This window comes from Salvelinus namaycush, chromosome 22 (assembly GCF_016432855.1).
Source record: "Salvelinus namaycush isolate Seneca chromosome 22, SaNama_1.0, whole genome shotgun sequence".
NCBI lineage: Eukaryota > Metazoa > Chordata > Actinopteri > Salmoniformes > Salmonidae > Salvelinus > Salvelinus namaycush.
Genome location: NC_052328.1, coordinates 9,845,884 through 9,862,798, shown reverse-complemented (window position 1 = coordinate 9,862,798; position 16,915 = coordinate 9,845,884).

The following is a 16,915-nucleotide window of genomic DNA, read 5'->3' as shown; positions in this document are numbered from 1 at the left end:
GACGCAACTGGAAAAAATATCCTTTGGTCTCGTCCTCTCCTCATTACACTGACTTTTGAGGACCGTTCCGCGTCTAATGACGCATCTCAATAAGAGTACAGATATAGGATCAGGTCCCCCCTCTTATTCATTTTGATTTAAAGGGAAACTTTGGGATTTTGGCAATGAAGCTCTTTATTTACTGCCCCATAGTCAGATGAACTCGTGGATACCATTTTTATGTCTCTGCGTGCAGTTTGAAGGAAGCTGCTAACTAGCGTTAGCGCAAATGCTAACTAGCGTTAGAGCAACGACTGGTCATTACACTAACGCTAGTTAAAATCCCTAAGTATCCATTTAAAGGCATAACTAATCCTAGGTCAGAGCTCATACTGTGAGACGCTTTATGAATACGAGCCCAGATATAGTCACGTGCATCACAGGAGGTTGGTGGCACCTTAATCGGGGAGGGAGGGCTTGGGGTAATGGATGGAGTGGAATTAGTGGAATGGTATCAAATACATCAAACACATAGTTTCCAGGTGTTCGATGCCATTCCATTGGTTCCATTCCAGCCATTATTATGAGCCGTCCTCCCCTCAGCAGCCTCCACTCAAGTGCATACATTTCATATCGCAAGATTCTGTCACAGTTGCGTGCACTCTGTCAGGAGTGGGGTGACTTTGAATAATTCATGGTGTTTTCAGTGTGAGGGATGCCATAAATTAAAGAGATTGACTGGCAAGCGCCGCAAACTTTTGGGCTCGGGCCCCTGCATGTGTCCTGTCTCACGAAGGCTTTTCTGTATTCATCACTAAGCTGACAGTACAGTAAAAAAACAGTACAGTACTGTGTCTGTCTGTCTCTGACTGCAGGCTGAACTCTGGGGCATAGCAACATGTATCTGAAGCCGGTAAAGTACAAGTCACTCCTCTTTTAATGTACCTCATCAGGCCCGAGGACCCCAGCAAAAATCTGTGTTTTTGTCCAACCCTTATATTTAGCATCACAATTAAGTATTTGATCATTTTCTTTTCAGGACAACTAGGGTTACAATAAAACAGTTGCATTCAAGCAAAAACCTGATAGAAAAAAAATATTTATATGAATGCTGTAAATACAGAAATGGTTTGTTCAGTGGGAAATGAATATCCAACTAGTCAGTGACAACTGTGTGGCGTTTGGAATTTGTGACAGCACCTATTACAGTATTATATACAGTTATATGTCCTGGGATTTCCGATAATCTTCTATGTCGAAGAACTCCTTACCTTTTAACTACTCTTGTGTTGCTTGTGAGCATCATAGAGCAAAACATTCGGACACTACGGACGTAGAGGCCTTGTCTCATAAAAAACCTTCTAGAAAGACAAATCCAAATGCTAAAACCCAGAAGTCTTTAGCTGAAACACACAATGTTTAAAAGTGGTTAGAAGTCCAAAATGAGCCGACAATATGGTGGGACACAAGTGGTAGTACTTTACAGTGAGCTCCAAAAGTATGTTTTGTTGTTTTGATTCTGTACTCCAGCACTATGGATATAATGACTATGAGGTTAAAGTGCAGACTGTTAGCTGTCAGCTTTAATTTGAGGGTATTTTCATCCATATCAGATGAACCGTTTAGAAATTACAGCACTTTTTGTACATAGTCCCCCCATTTTAGGGGACCAAAAGTATTGGGACAAATTCATATATGTGTATTAAAGTAGTCAAAAGTTTAGTATTTGGTCCCATATTCCTAGCACGCTGTCACGTTCTGACCTTTATTTCCTTTGTTTTGTCTTTATTTAGTATGGTCAGGGCGTGACTTGGGGTGGGCAGTCTATGTGTGTTTTTCTATGTTGGGGTTTTGAGTTCGGCCTGGTATGGTTCTCAATCAGAGGCAGCTGTCAATCGTTGTCCCTGATTGAGAATCATACTTAGGTAGCCTGGGTTTCACTTTTGGTTTGTGGGTGTTTGTTTCCGTGTCAGTGTTTGTCGCCACACGGTACTGTTTCGTTTGTTCACATCGTTTATTGTTTTTGTTCCTGTGTTCAGTTTTGGATTTATTAAAAAGACCTGCGCCGGCTCTGCGTGCTGTGTCTCCGGGGCGCTGGGAGGGTGCAGTGCGTCCTATGCCTGCGCTCCGCTCGTGCCGGGCAAATGTGGGAGTGGAGCCTAAGGGAGAGGTGCGCGTAGTAGGCACTAGATCTCCAGTGCTCACCCAGCCCGGTTCAACCTGTGCCTGCACTCTGGAGGGTCCGGGCTAGAGTAGTTATCCAGCCTGGGGGAGTGGTGCCAAGGAGGCGCACCAGAGCTCCAGTGCTCCCCCACAGCCCGGTCCTTCAGGTGCCTCCTCCTAACACCAAGCCTCCTGTAGGTCTCCCCAGCCTGGTGGGTCCTGTGGCAGCCCCACGCACCAGGCTGTCTCTCCGTCTCCTCCCTACAGAGCTGCCCGTCTGTCCAGCGCCGCCTGAGCTGCCCGTCTGTCCAGCGCCGCCTGAGCTGCCCGTCTGTCCAGCGCCGCCTGAGCTGCCCGTCTGTCCAGCGCCGCCTGAGCCGCCCGTCTGTCCAGCGCCGCCAGAGCCGCCCGTCTGTCCAGCGCCGCCAGAGCCGCCCGTCTGTCCAGCGCCGCCTGAGCCGCCCGTCTGTCCAGCGTCGCCTGAGCCGCCCGTCTGTCCAGCGCCGCCTGAGCCGCCCGTCTGTCCAGCGCCGCCTGAGCCGCCCGTCTGTCCAGAGCCGTCAGAGCCGCCCGTCTGTCCTGAGCCGTCAGAGCCGCCCGTCTGTCCTGAGCTGCTAGAGCCGCCCGTCTGTCCTGAGCCGCCAGAGCCGCCCGCCAGTCAGGAGCCGCCAGAGCCTGTCTGTCACGCCCTGACCATAGTTTGCTTTGTATGTTTATATGTTTTGTTTGGTCAGGGTGTGATCTGAGTGGGCATTCTATGTTGTATGTCTAGTTTGTCTGTTTCTGTGTTTGGCCTGATATGGTTCTCAATCAGAGGCAGGTGTTAGTCGTTGTCTCTGATTGGGAACCATATTTAGGTAGCCTGTTTTGTCTTTTGGTTGGTGGGTGTTTGTCTTCCGTGTCAGTGTTTGTCGCCACACGGTACTGTTTCGTTTGTTCACATCGTTTATTGTTTTGTTTAGTGTTCTGAGTTTAATTAAAAACATCATCATGAACACTTACCACGCTGCGCTTTGGTCCTCCTCTCTTTCTCCCGAAGACGATCGTTACACATGCAATGATGACATCAAGCTTGTGACTCTACAAACTTGTTGGATGCATTTGTTGTTTGTGTTTCAGATCATTTTGTGCCCAATAGAAATGAATGGTAAATAATGTATTGTGTCATTTTGGAGTCACTTTTATTGTAAATAAGAATATAATATGTTTATAAAGACACCTACATTAATGTGGATGCAACCATGATTACGGATAATCCTGAATTAATTGTGAATAATGATGAGTGAGAAAGTTAGAGGCATAAATATACAAATCTAAATTATGACAATCTCACAGTAAACTTTGACCTCTCTCTGAGAGAAGCATTGTGCTGCCTTCCACCCAAACACAACACGCTACCTTCCTCAACATCTTCCCTCATTCCCATATGACACCATATGGGGTGTATTGCAATATGTGTCAGACAGCAAATAAAATCAAATTGTATTGGTCACATACACATATTTAGCAGATGTTATTGTGGGTGTAGCGAAATGCTTGTGTTCCTAGCTCCAACAGTACAGTAATATCTGTGCCCCCCCACATTGACTCGGTACAGGTACCTCCTGTATATAGCACCGTTATTGTTATTTTATTGTGTTACTTTTTATTATTTTTAACTTTAGTTTATTTGGTAAATATTTTCTTAACTTTTTCTTGAACTGCACTTTTGGTTATGGGTTTGTAAGTAACCATTTCACGGTAAGGTCTACACTTTTTGTATTCGGCGCATGTGACAAATAAAGTTTGATTTGAGTATCTAACAATTCACAACAATATACACAAATCTAGAAGTAAAAGAATGGAATTAAGAAATATATAAATATTTGATCAAGCAATGTGGCATTGACTAAAATACAGTAGAATAGAATACAGTATATACATATGAGATGAGTAAAGCAGTATGTAAACATTATTTAAATATTATTAAAATGACTAGTGTTCCATTATTAAAGTGGCCAGTGATTCCAAGTCTATGTATATAGGGCAGCAGCCTCTAAGGTGCAGGGTTGCGTAACTGGGTGGAAGCCAGATAGTGATGGCTATTCAACAGTCTGACAAACAGAAGCTGTTTTTCAGTCTCTCGGTCCCTGCTTTGATGCACCTGTACTGACCTCGCTTTCTGGATGATCGCCGGGTGAACAGACCGTGGCTTGGGTGGTTGATGTCCTTGATGATCTTTTTGGCCTTCCTGTAACATCGGGTGCTGTAGGTGTCCTGGAGGGCAGGTAGTTTGCACCCGGTGATGCGTTGGGTAGACCGCACCACCCTCTGGAGAGCCCTGCGGTTGCGGGCGGTGCAGTTGCTGTACCAGGCGGTGCAGTTGCTGTACTAGGCGGGGAAACAGCCCAGCACTGTCAACACACATCATCTGTTTGACCATTTTCCATGTGGACTAGGAATCGCAGCTAGGAGAGAGACATGTCCTCCTGACAAGGCCAGTCAGCATGGGGTAAGTCTGTTACAGGCTTCCAGCATGCACTGGGACAGGATCCACATGACACTACTACTCAGGCACTCTAATTGAACATTATGCAATTTAAAAAAAGGAGCTATTTCTTTTATTTAACAAGGCAAGTCAGTTGAGAACAAATTGTTATTTACAATGACAGCCTACCAGGGAACAGTGGGTTAAGTGCAGAACAACAGATTTTTTTACCTTGTCAGCACAGGGATTCAATCCAGTAACCTTTCGGTTACTGGCCCAACTCTCTAACCACTAGGCTACCTGCCGCACTTCCTGACAGTGGCTTAGATTGATCTTGACAGAGTCTGTATGAGTGGTAGTCAGAAGGAGACACCTACACCAATTCAACAGGTTATGGGTATAGGATTTATATTTGCAGAGTTTATCAGCGTAGGTTTCAAACTGTGCTGTGTATTGTTCATCTGCCAAGTAGAACAACTGTTCCTTCAATGGACATCCAGAATGTGTTTTATCTTGGTGGGTTATGTCACGTTCCTGACCTGTTTTCTGTTGTTTGGCATGTGTTTAATTGGTCAGGGCGTGAGTTTTGGGTGGGTAGTCTATGTTATGTGTTTTCTATGTTGGGTTAATGGGTTGCCTGGTATGGCTCTCAATTAGAGGCAGGTGTTTGGCGTTTCCTCTGATTGAGAGTCATATTAAGGTAGGTTGTTTCACATTGTTTGTTGTGGGTGGTTGTCTTCCGTGTCAGTACATGTTACCACACGGGACTGTTTTCGGTTTGTCTGTTCCTGTTCGTGTGTTCTTCGTTTCATGTAAGTTCGTAAGTTTAGGTCTGTTTAGTTCGTTTTGTTATTTTGTTTTCTTAAGTGTTATTTTGTGTTTCGTCGTTTGTCTAATAAATCATTATGTCCACATACCTCGCTGCGTGTTGGTCTGATCCATGCTCCTCCTCATCCGAGGAGGAGGAATATGACGACGATCGTTACAGAACCACCCACCAAACCCAGATCAAGCAGCGGGTTAACGGACAGCAACGACAGCAGCAGTGGGTCAAGGAGGATTGGACATGGGAAGAGATTCTGGACGGAGAAGGACCCTGGGCAGAGCCAGAGGAGTGTCGCCGTCCCAAGGCGGAGTTGGAGGCATCTAAAGCGGAGAGGCGACGATATGAGGAGGCAGCACGGAAGCAAGGCTGGAAGCCCGCAAGTACAACCCAAAAATTTCTTGGGGGGGGGCTAAAGGGTAGTGTGGCGAAGTCAGGTAGGAGACCTGCGCCAACTTCCCGGGCTTACCGTGGAGAGCGAGAGTATGGGCAGACACCGTGTTACGCAGTAGAGCGCATGGTGTCTCCTGTACGTGTTCATAGCCCGGTGCGGGTTATTCCACCTCCCCGCACTAGCCGGGCTAGAGTGAGCATTGAGCCAAGTGCCATGAAGCCGGCTCAACATATCTGGCCTCCAGTACGTCTCCTCGGGCCGGTGTACATGGCACCAGCCTTACGCATGGTGTCCCCGGTTCGCCAACACAGCCCAGTGCGGGTTATTCCACCTCCCCGCACTGGACGGGCTACGGGGAGCATGCAACCAGGTAAGGTTGGGCAGGCTCAGTGCTCAAAGGAGCCAGTACGCCTGCACGGTCCGGTATATCCGGCGCCACCTTCCCGCCCCAGCTCAGTACCACCAGTGCCTACACCACGCACCAGGCTTCCAGTGCGTCTCCAGAGCCCTGTTCCTCCTCCACGCACTCTCCCTGTGGTGCGTGTCTCAAGCTCAGTGCCTCCAGTTTCGGCACCACGCATCAAGCCTCCTGTGCGTCTCCAGAGCCCTGTACGCACTGTTCCTTCTCCCCGCACTCGCCCTGGGGTGCGTGCCCTCAGCCCGGTACCTCCAGTTCCGGTACCACGCACCAGTCCTATAGTGCGCATCGAGAGTCCAGTGTGCCCTGTTCCTGCTCCCCGCACTAGCCTTGAGGTGCGTGTCTCCAGTCCGGTACCACCAGTTCCGGCACCACACACCAGGCCTACTGTGCGCCTCAGCAGGTCAGAGTCGGCTGTCTGCCCAACACCGCCTGCACTGCTCGTCTGCCCAGCACCGTCTGAGCCATCCGTCTGTCCAGCGCCGTCTGAGCCATCCATCTGCCCAGCGCCTTCTGAGCCATCCGTCTGCCCAGCGCCTTCTGAGCCATCCGTCTGCCCAGCGCCTTCTGAGCCATCCGTCTGCCCAGCGCCTTCTGAGCCATCCGTCTGCCACGAGCCATTAGAGCCGTCCGTCAGTCAGGAGCCGCTAGAGCCGTCCGTCAGTCAGGAGCTGCCAGAGCCGCCATCCAGTCAGGAGCTGCCAGAGCCGCCATCCAGTCAGAAGCTGCCAGAGCCGCCAGCCAGTCAGGAGCTGCCAGGGCCGCCAGCCAGTCAGGAGCTGCCAGAGCCGCCAGCCAGTCAGGAGCTGCCAGAACCGCCAGCCAGTCAGGAGCTGCCAGAGCTGCCCTACAGTCATGAGCTGCCCTACAGTCATGAGCTGCCCTTCAGTCATGAGCTGCCCTTCAGTCATGAGCTGCCCTTCAGTCATGAGCTGCCCTCCAGTCATGAGCTGCCCTCCAGTCATGAGCTGCCCTCCAGTCATGAGCTGCCCTCCAGTCATGAGCTGCCCTACAGTCATGAGCTGCCACTCAGTCATGAGCTGCCACTCAGTCCGGAGCTGCCACCCAGTCCGGAGCTGCCACCCAGTCCGGAGCTGCCACTCAGTCCGGAGCTGCCATTAGTACAGAGTTGTCCCTCTGTCCTAAGCTACCTCTCTGTCCGGAGCTACCTCTCTGTCCGGAGCTACCTCTCTGTCCTGAGCTACCTCTCTGTCCTGAGCTACCTCTCTGTCCTGAGCTACCTCTCTGTCCTGAGCTGTCTCCTCTATGTAGGAGGGGCCTTAGTGAAGGTTCCTGGACCATGGTCGGGGGCGAGGGTCGCCACTCAAAGGACGCGAAGGAGAGGGACAAAGACAGTGGTGGAGTGGTGTCCTCGTCCACCGCCGGAGCCGCCACCGCGGACAGATGCCCACCCAGACCCTCCCCTTGAGTTGTAGGGGTGCGCCCGGAGTTCGCACCTTGAGGGGGGGGTTCTGTCACGTTCCTGACCTGTTTTCTGTTGTTTGGCATGTGTTTAATTGGTCAGGGCGTGAGTTTTGGGTGGGTAGTCTATGTTATGTGTTTTCTATGTTGGGTTAATGGGTTGCCTGGTATGGCTCTCAATTAGAGGCAGGTGTTTGGCGTTTCCTCTGATTGAGAGTCATATTAAGGTAGGTTGTTTCACATTGTTTGTTGTGGGTGGTTGTCTTCCGTGTCAGTACATGTTACCACACGGGACTGTTTTCGGTTTGTCTGTTCCTGTTCGTGTGTTCTTCGTTTCATGTAAGTTCGTAAGTTTAGGTCTGTTTAGTTCGTTTTGTTATTTTGTTTTCTTAAGTGTTATTTTGTCTTTCGTCGTTTGTCTAATAAATCATTATGTCCACATACCTCGCTGCGTGTTGGTCTGATCCATGCTCCTCCTCATCCGAGGAGGAGGAATATGACGACGATCGTTACAGGTTATCTGACTGTCCAGAGGACTCCTCCATTCAAAAAGCACAACAAATCTCATCGTGTGAGATGTAAGCCATGCTGTGTATATAAAAAAAAAGCATGCTAGGCTGATTTGTCTCAAAACGGTATATGAATGGTCAAAAATGTATTGTGTCATTTTGGAGTCACTTTTATTGTAAATAAGAGTAGAATATGTTTCTAACACTACAGACGTTTTTGTTAAAAGTGACTCCAAAAGTGTTAGACACAATATATTGTTTATCATTATTTTCTATTGGGCACAAATTAATCTGAAACACAACCAAAACAAACAGAAAATTCATACAACAAATGTGTAAAGTCACAAGTGTAACGGTCGTCTTTTGTTGAGAGAGTGGACCAAGACGCAGCGGGTGCTGAATACATAATGATTTATTAACACAAGACGAAACACTATGAACACTTGAACAAACTACAAAACAATAAACGAAGTCAACAGACCTGAACAAACGAACTTACATAATAACACGAAGAACGCACGAACAGGAACAGACTACATACACGAACGAAAACGAAACAGTCCCGTGTGGTGCGACATACACAGACACGGAAGACAATCACCCACAAACAAACAGTGTGAACAACCTACCTTAATATGGTTCTCAATCAGAGGAAACGTAAAACACCTGTCCCTGATTGAGAACCATATCAGGCTAATAGACAATGAACCTAAACATAGAAACACATAACATAGAATGCCCACCCCAACTCACGCCCTGACCATACTAAACAAATACAAAAACAAGGAAAACAGGTCAGGAACGTGACAACAAGCTTGATGTAGTCATTGTGTGCTAGGAATATGGGACCAAATACTGAACTTTTTACTACTTTAATGCACATAAGTGAATTTTTCCCAATACCTATGGTTCCCTAAAATGTGGGGACTATGTACAAAAGGTCCTGTAATTTCTAAACTGTTTGTATTTGTATTTATTATGGATCGCCATTAGCTGCTGCCAAGGCAGAAGCTACTCTTCCTGGGGTCCAGCAAAATACAAATAAATCAAAAACATTACAATACATTCACAACAGATTTCACAACATATTAAGTGTGTGCCCTCAGGCCCCTACTCCACTACCACATACTGCATCTACAACACAAAATCCATGTGTACGTGTGTGTATAGTGCGTATGTTATCGTGTGTCTGTGCCTATGTTTGTGTTGCTTCACAGTACCCGATGTTCCACAAGGTGTATTTTTATCTGTTTTTTAAATCAAATTCTACTGCTTGCATGAGTTACTTGATGTGGAATAGAGTTCCATGTAGTAATGGCTCTATGTAGTACTGTGCGCCTACCATAGTCTGTTCTGGACTTGGGGACTGTGAAGAGACCTCTGGTGGCATGTCTTGTGGGGTATGCATGTGTGTCCAAGCTGTGTGCCAGTAGTTCAAACCGACAGCTCGTGTATTCAACATGTCAATAACTATCACAAATACAAGTTGTGATGGAGTCAATCTCTCCTCCACTTTCAGCCAGGAGAGATTGACCTGCATATTATTAATGTCAGCTCTCTGTGTACATCCAAGGGCAAGGCGTGCTGCCCTGTTCTGAGACAATTGCAATATTCCTAAGTCCCTCTTTGTGGCACCTGACCACACGACTGAACAGTAGTCCAGGTGCAACAAAACCAGGACCTGCCTTGTTGATAGTGCTGTTAAGAATGCAGAGCAGCTCTTTATTATGGACAGACTTCTCCCCATCCTAGCAACTGTTGTATCAATATGTTTGGACCATGACAGTTTACAGTCCAGGGTTACTCCAAGCAGTTTAGTCACCTCAACTTGCTCAATTTCCACATTATTCATTACAAGATTTTGTTGAGGTTTAGGGTTTAGTCAAGGATTTCTCCCAAACGTAATGCTTTTAGTGTAAATACAATATTTAGCACGAACTTCTTCCTTGCCATCCATTCTGAAACCAACTGCAGCTCTTTAAGTGTTGCAGTAATTTCAGTCGCTGTAGAAGCTAACATGTATAGTGTTGAGTCATCCGCATACATAGCTTTATTCAAAGCCAGTGGCATGTCGTTCACCTGATATGGATGAAAATACCCTCAAATTAAAGCTGCACTTTAACCTCATAGTCATTGTATCATTTCAAATCCAAAGTGCTGGAGTAAAGAGCCAAGACAACACAAAATTGTCACTGTCCCAATGCTCTAGGAGCTCACTGTACGTTGTCTACTAAGTTCAAACTTCACAAATGCAGTGGTGAAACGTTAATTAGTCAACTCTCCCTCTCAAAGCAGCCACAGAGACCTTTAACCGCGTGCAGGTAAACAGTTCTAAACATGTTTACGTGGGTTGTGAGTACTGAGGAGGGCTGCACAAAAAGTCCTACACTGGAATGACGTCTGGATTTCGTCTTGAACCCATCATTCTCCCTCCAATCTGACACGGTTCAGGGCTTCAACCCGAGACTTTTGCCCCCCACCTCAGCTTCAGTCTTCACATGCTGCAGACACAAATCTCCCTCGCCATGGAAACGGTCAGCAAACAACCGTCAACACGTCAACACGGCAGACCTGAAGTGTGCATGCCCTGGAGACCAAACTGCATGTGAGCCTGCTTGTAGTCTGCTCTGCGTAACTTTCTCCTCCTGTTATTTTATTCGCCCCTCAGGTGAAGTAAATACTCTACATTCTGCTGGTTTTTTTTCTTCTGTCTAAGGTGAGCTGGGTTCCATTCCAAGCAACTGATTCAGCAGGTTTGGGGTGAACACACAATCCTTGGTTCTGTACAAAGCATCCCAAAGTAAATGTTCCCATAAAGCTCCACTCATTGCCCTGGTCCTGGGGGCTTAATCCAAGCATCAAACCTGGCATTCCCTCCACAAGAAATTATATCTTTCTTATGCAATAACAATAACGCTCATATTTATTATCAAGATAGGCCTATTTGTAGTCTCAGACATTTATTTTTGTCCTGCCTTCTGCATGGATGGAAAGCGGTCATGTTTTGCTCGATGTTGTGGCATAGCGGTGTGAGGGGAAAACAAGGAGACCTTTATCCTCCTTACCGTGCTTCTGCTGTCTCCACGGCATGCCAGAGAGCAGGGAAATGTCGTATTACAAAATGTCCCTCTTTTCACCTAGTGCAAATATCACTGTGAGGGACTCTGTAAGTAACACCTCTATGTGAAAGACACTGCACACATTATTCTGGGCTGTCTGAGAGGTGGTGGAAAAATATGTCTTGGTTTGAGTTATGCTTTCTTTGGCACACCTGGCCCACGGGCCAAAGCTTATTCATCCTGAAACCTGACAGCTTCACCTTAGTCCAGGAAACAGAAACAGGAGAGAGCTGGACTCCCATGATCTCAAATGTTCTGTTGGGGTATTTGAAGCGAGAGGCAGTTTCTTGAGAACCACGAACGATTTATCAACGGTTGCGATGAACCAAAACATTCTTTGTGAAAACAAGCCTAGCAGTAAATGTTTTACATGTCATATTACATAGGAATTATGGGATTTTTGCATGCATAAAACAAATAGCCAGTTTAGCCACTATATTTGGCTTATCATAGGAGGGAATGTTTACTGATTCATGAGCCCAGCTACACATGACTAATACCTCCATTATGTTCAAAAGAAAAATGGCTATAAACTAATTGTTGTCTGTGTTTCCATGGTTAGTCAACTAGAATTCCATGTAACAGGCAAGTGAATAAACATAGTTTTCCAGTTAATTCCTCCCTTTTACCTAGGCTTCTTATTGTCACCACGTTGCCAACCCACGGCACCAAAGTCACAGAAAATAGAATTGAGTGATTAAAGGCCCAGTGCAGTAAAAAATGTGATTTCCCTGCGTTTTAGACATACACTGCTCAAAAAAATAAAGGGAACACTTAAACAACACAATGTAACTCCAAGTCAATCACACTTCTGTGAAATCAAACCTTCTTGCCACAGCTCGCATTGATGTGCCATCCTGGATGAGCTGCACTACCTGAGCCACTTGTGTGGGTTGTAGATTCCGTCTCATGCTACCACTAGAGTGAAAGCACCGCCAGCATTCAAAAGTGACCAAAACATCCTGCACGGTGTTGGGCTGTAAGCACAACCCCCACCTGTGGACGTCGGGCCCTCATACCACCCTCATGGAGTCTGTTTCTGACCGTTTGAGCAGACACATGCACATTTGTGGCCTGCTGGAGGTCATTTTGCAGGGCTCTGGCAGTGCTCCTCCTGATCCTCCTTGCACAAAGGCGGAGGTAGCGGTCCTGCTGCTAGGTTGTTGCCCTCCTACGGCCTCCTCCACGTCTCCTGATGTACTGGCCTGTCTCCTGGTAGCGCCTCCATGCTCTGGACACTACGCTGACAGACACAGCAAACCTTCTGTCCACAGCTCGCATTGATGTGCCATCCTGGATGAGCCGCACTACCTGAGCCACTTGTGTGGGTTGTAGATTCCGTCTCATGCTACCACTAGAGTGAAAGCACCGCCAGCATTCAAAAGTGACCAAAACATCAGCCAGGAAGCATAGGAACTGAGAAGTGGTCTGTGGTCACCACCTGCAGAACCACTCCTTTATTGGGGGTGTCTTGCTAATTGCCTATAATTTCCACCTGTTGTCTATTCCATTTGCACAACAGCATGTGAAATTTATTGTCAATCAGTGTTGCTTCCTAAGTGGACAGTTTGATTTCACAGAAGTGTGATTGACTTGGAGTTACATTGTGTTGTTTAAGTGTTCCCTTTATTTTTTTGAGCAGTGTATTTCCACACTATGGAGGTTGGAATAATACCATGAAATTGTGAAAATTATGATAATGCCCTTTTGGTGTAAGTGTCACGAATCCCGCCGAGGATGGTGCCTCTTCCTGTTCGGGCGGCGCTCGGCGGTCGTCGTCACCGGCCTACTAGCTGCCATCGATTCCTTTCTTTTTGTTTCTGTTAGTTTGGGCTGATTGGGTGCACCTGTTTTGAGTTTAGTTTGGTGGGTAGGCTATTTAAGGGCAGGTAGCCCGCTGGCTGTTGTGCGGGCTTGTATTCTGTTATGTTGTGGTTGGATTGTAATGTGGATTTTGTTATTTTCTGTTTACAGTTTAGTCCGGTGTTTTTGGACTCGTCTTTTTCATGCGCCCGTGTGTTTTAGGGCATGATCGTTTGGAAAATAAATCCTCATTATTGAAACCTGCTCTCTGCGCCTGACTCTATCCACCCAGTACTCCTAGCAGTACTGACAGTAAGAGCTGTTTGAAAATACATTTCAGCCTGTTGTGGTGGTATGGAGTTTTGGCGGTAAGTTAGTTAGTAAGTTAGTAAATAGACCAATAAGAAAGAGTTCCAAACCTCTGTGCCAATAACAGCTAGTTTTCAGTTTTCCTTCCCTACTCAGACCATTTCTAGATAGTCCTAGCAAAATTCTTGCTTGAGAAAATTGCTCTTGCTATTTTTTATCATTTTAATTGAAAACAATCACAATAAAAGTACTTAATTGTTACCCAGAAATGATATGATATTGAGATAAAAACGTCAGTATTGGGCCTTTAAGTATTTGCTATTTTTGTCAAGCGACCAACAGACAATTACAGGGCTCCAGGTAGAGCAGAATTTGTCGACGCCCGTGTCACCTCTCTCTCCTTCTGGAGTGTCACTAATCTGGCTAAACCAATTACAACACACCCTTTTCCCCCAGAAATAATGACTGTGTTTGTTTGGCTCCATGTGGTGAAAACATGGAAAATAACTAAGTTTGGGCCAAACATTTATAGTAATTGCATTTGAAAGGCACTTGAGTCTGAGCTGGAAAACAGGCAGTGAATTCAAGATAGAGTCAGAGAAACAAGTAGGGATATTGTTATATTTAGTTATATGTCTGTGGGTGTATCACATGCTAAATGTATCCATTTGGTTCGTGATTATCTCTCTTTACTTTGTTTGTAGCATACATAGAGGTTGAGGAAAAGCAGCTGTGATAGAACCCTGGGTTGATCCAGCCCTGCTTTGTCCCTGAATCCCCCGGTCATAAAACACAGTCCAACAAGGCTATTTTCTACCTTCTATATAAATATGCACAATCCCTGGCATTATTTATTATTCTTGCATGATTTTTGGGTAGACCAGCACAGAGAGTTGGCAATTTGGGGATTGAGACATGCAGTACAGGCTATATGAGGCCTATAGTTGAAAAAAAAAAAATATCTGACTGGGCCTCCCGAGTGGCGCAGCAGTTTAAGGCACTGCATCACAGTGCTTGAGGTGTCACTACAGACCCGGGTTTGATCCCAGGCTGTGTCACAACTGGCCGTGACTGGGAGACCCATGGGGCGTTTTCCAGGTTAGGAGGGGGTTTGGCCGGCTGGGATGTCCTTGTCCCATCGCGCTCTAGCGACTCCTTGTGGCGGGCCAGGCGCATGCACGCTGACTTTGGTCGCCAGTTGTACGGTGTTTCCTCTGACACATTGGTGCGGCTGGCTTCCGGGTTAAGCGAGTAGTGTGTCAAGAAGCAGTACGGCTTAGCGGGGTCGTGTTTCGGAGGACGCATGGTTCTCAACCTTCGCCTCTCCCGAGACTGTACGGGAGTTACAGCGATGGGACAAGACTGTAATTGGATATCACGAAATTGGGGAGAAAAAGGGGATTTCTCTTTTTATTTATAATAAAAATAAATCCTACTAAACAAACATGTATGATGAAAGACAAAAATACAATTGGCAGCCCTAACCCAGCACCTCAGTGACCGATAAGCAGCATGGTCGAGACTAGAAGCTGTACAAGGCTTCACCAGACAACAAACTTAAACAATCCCACAAACACACAAATGGAATGTCTCACATGAAATTTGAAAGCATTAAAAAGAATAGTAATAATAATTAGTATATGACAGGAACCTTTTATAACACATTACAGACAATTAAAAAGTTTTCAGTATTTTCCGTTTGAGGACGTCAAATCAGTCTCTGGTAATTATTTGTTCTGACGCAAAGCCTTTTAACTTTCAAAGGAATACAACATATCACACCATACTGCAACCACAGCACCTTTTGTAAACAGCAGTGTTCACATACAGTTGAAGTTGGAAGTTTACATAGCCTTAGGTTGGAGTTATTAAAACTTGCTTTTCAACCTTGATTTTCAACCACTCCACAAATGTCTTGTTAACAAACTATAGCTTTGGCAAGTCGGTTAGGAAATCTACTTTGTGCATGACACAAGTAATTTTTCCAACAATTGTTAACAGACAGATTATTTCACTTATAATTCACTGTATCACAATTCCAGTGGGTCAGAAGTTACACTGTGCCTTTAAACAGCTTGACTGTGCCTTTAAACAGCTTGGAAAATTACAGAAAATGATGTTATGGCTTTAGAAGCTTCTGATCAGCTAATTGACATCATTTGAGTCAATTGGAGGTGTACCTGTGGATGTATTTCAAGGCCTACCTTCAAATGCAGTGCCTCCTTGCTTGACATCATGGGAAAATCAAAAGAAATCAGCTAAGACCTCAGGAAAAAAATAGTAGACCTCCACAGGTCTGGTTCATCCTTGGGAGCAATTTCCAAATGCCTGAAGGTACCATGTTCATCTGTATAAACACCATGGGACCACACAGCTGGCATACCGCTCAGGAAGGAGACGTGTTCTGTCTCCTAGAGATGAACGTACTTTGGTGCGAAAAGTGCAAATCAATCCCAGAACAACAGCAAAGGACCTTGTGGAGATGCTGGAGGAAACAGGTACAAAAGTATCTATATCCACAGTAAAACGAGTCCTATATCGACATAACCTGAAAGGCCGCTCAGCAAGGAAGAAGCCACTGCTCCAAAACCGCCATAAAAAAAATCCAGACTACGGTTTGCAACTGCACATGGGGACAAAGATTGTACTTTTTGGAGAAATGTCCTCTGGTCTGATGAAACAGAAATAGAACTGTTTGGCCATAATGACCATCGAAATGTTTGGAGGAGAAAGGGAGAGGCTTGCAAGCCGAAGAACACCATCCCAACCGTGAAGCACAGGGGTGGCAGCATCATGTTGTGGGGGTGCGTTGCTGCAGGACGGACTGGTGCACTTCACAAAATAGATGGCATCATGAAGAACGAAAATGATGTGGATATATTGAAGCAACATCTCAAGACATCAGTTAGGAAGTTAAAGCTTGGTCGCAAATGGGTCTTCCAAATGGACAATGACCCCAAGCATACTTCCAAAGTTGTGGCAAAATGTCTTAAGGACAACAAAGTCAAGGTATTGGAGTGGCCATCACAAAGCCCTGACCTCAATCCCATAGAAAATCTGAAGGCAGAACTGAAAAAGCAAGGAGACCTACAAACCTGACTCTGTTACACCAGCTCTGTCAAGAGGAATGGGCCAAAATTCACCCAACTTATTGTTGGAAGCTTGTAGAAGGCTGCCCAAAACGTTTGAACCAAGTTAAACAATTTAAAGGCAATGCTACCAAATACGAATTGAGTGAATGTAAACTTCTGACCCACTGGGAATGTGATGAAAGAAATAAAAGCTGAAATAAATCATTCTCTCTACTATTATTCTGACATTTCACATTCTTAAAATTAAGTGGTGACCCTAACTCACCTAAGACAGGGAATTTTGACTAGGATTAAATGTCAGGAATTGTGAAAAAACAAATTTAAATGTATTTGGCTAAGGTGTATGTAAACTTCCGAATTCAACTGTATTCATGGGTATAGCTGGTAAGCATGCCCCTTTAAGAAGATGCACTCTGA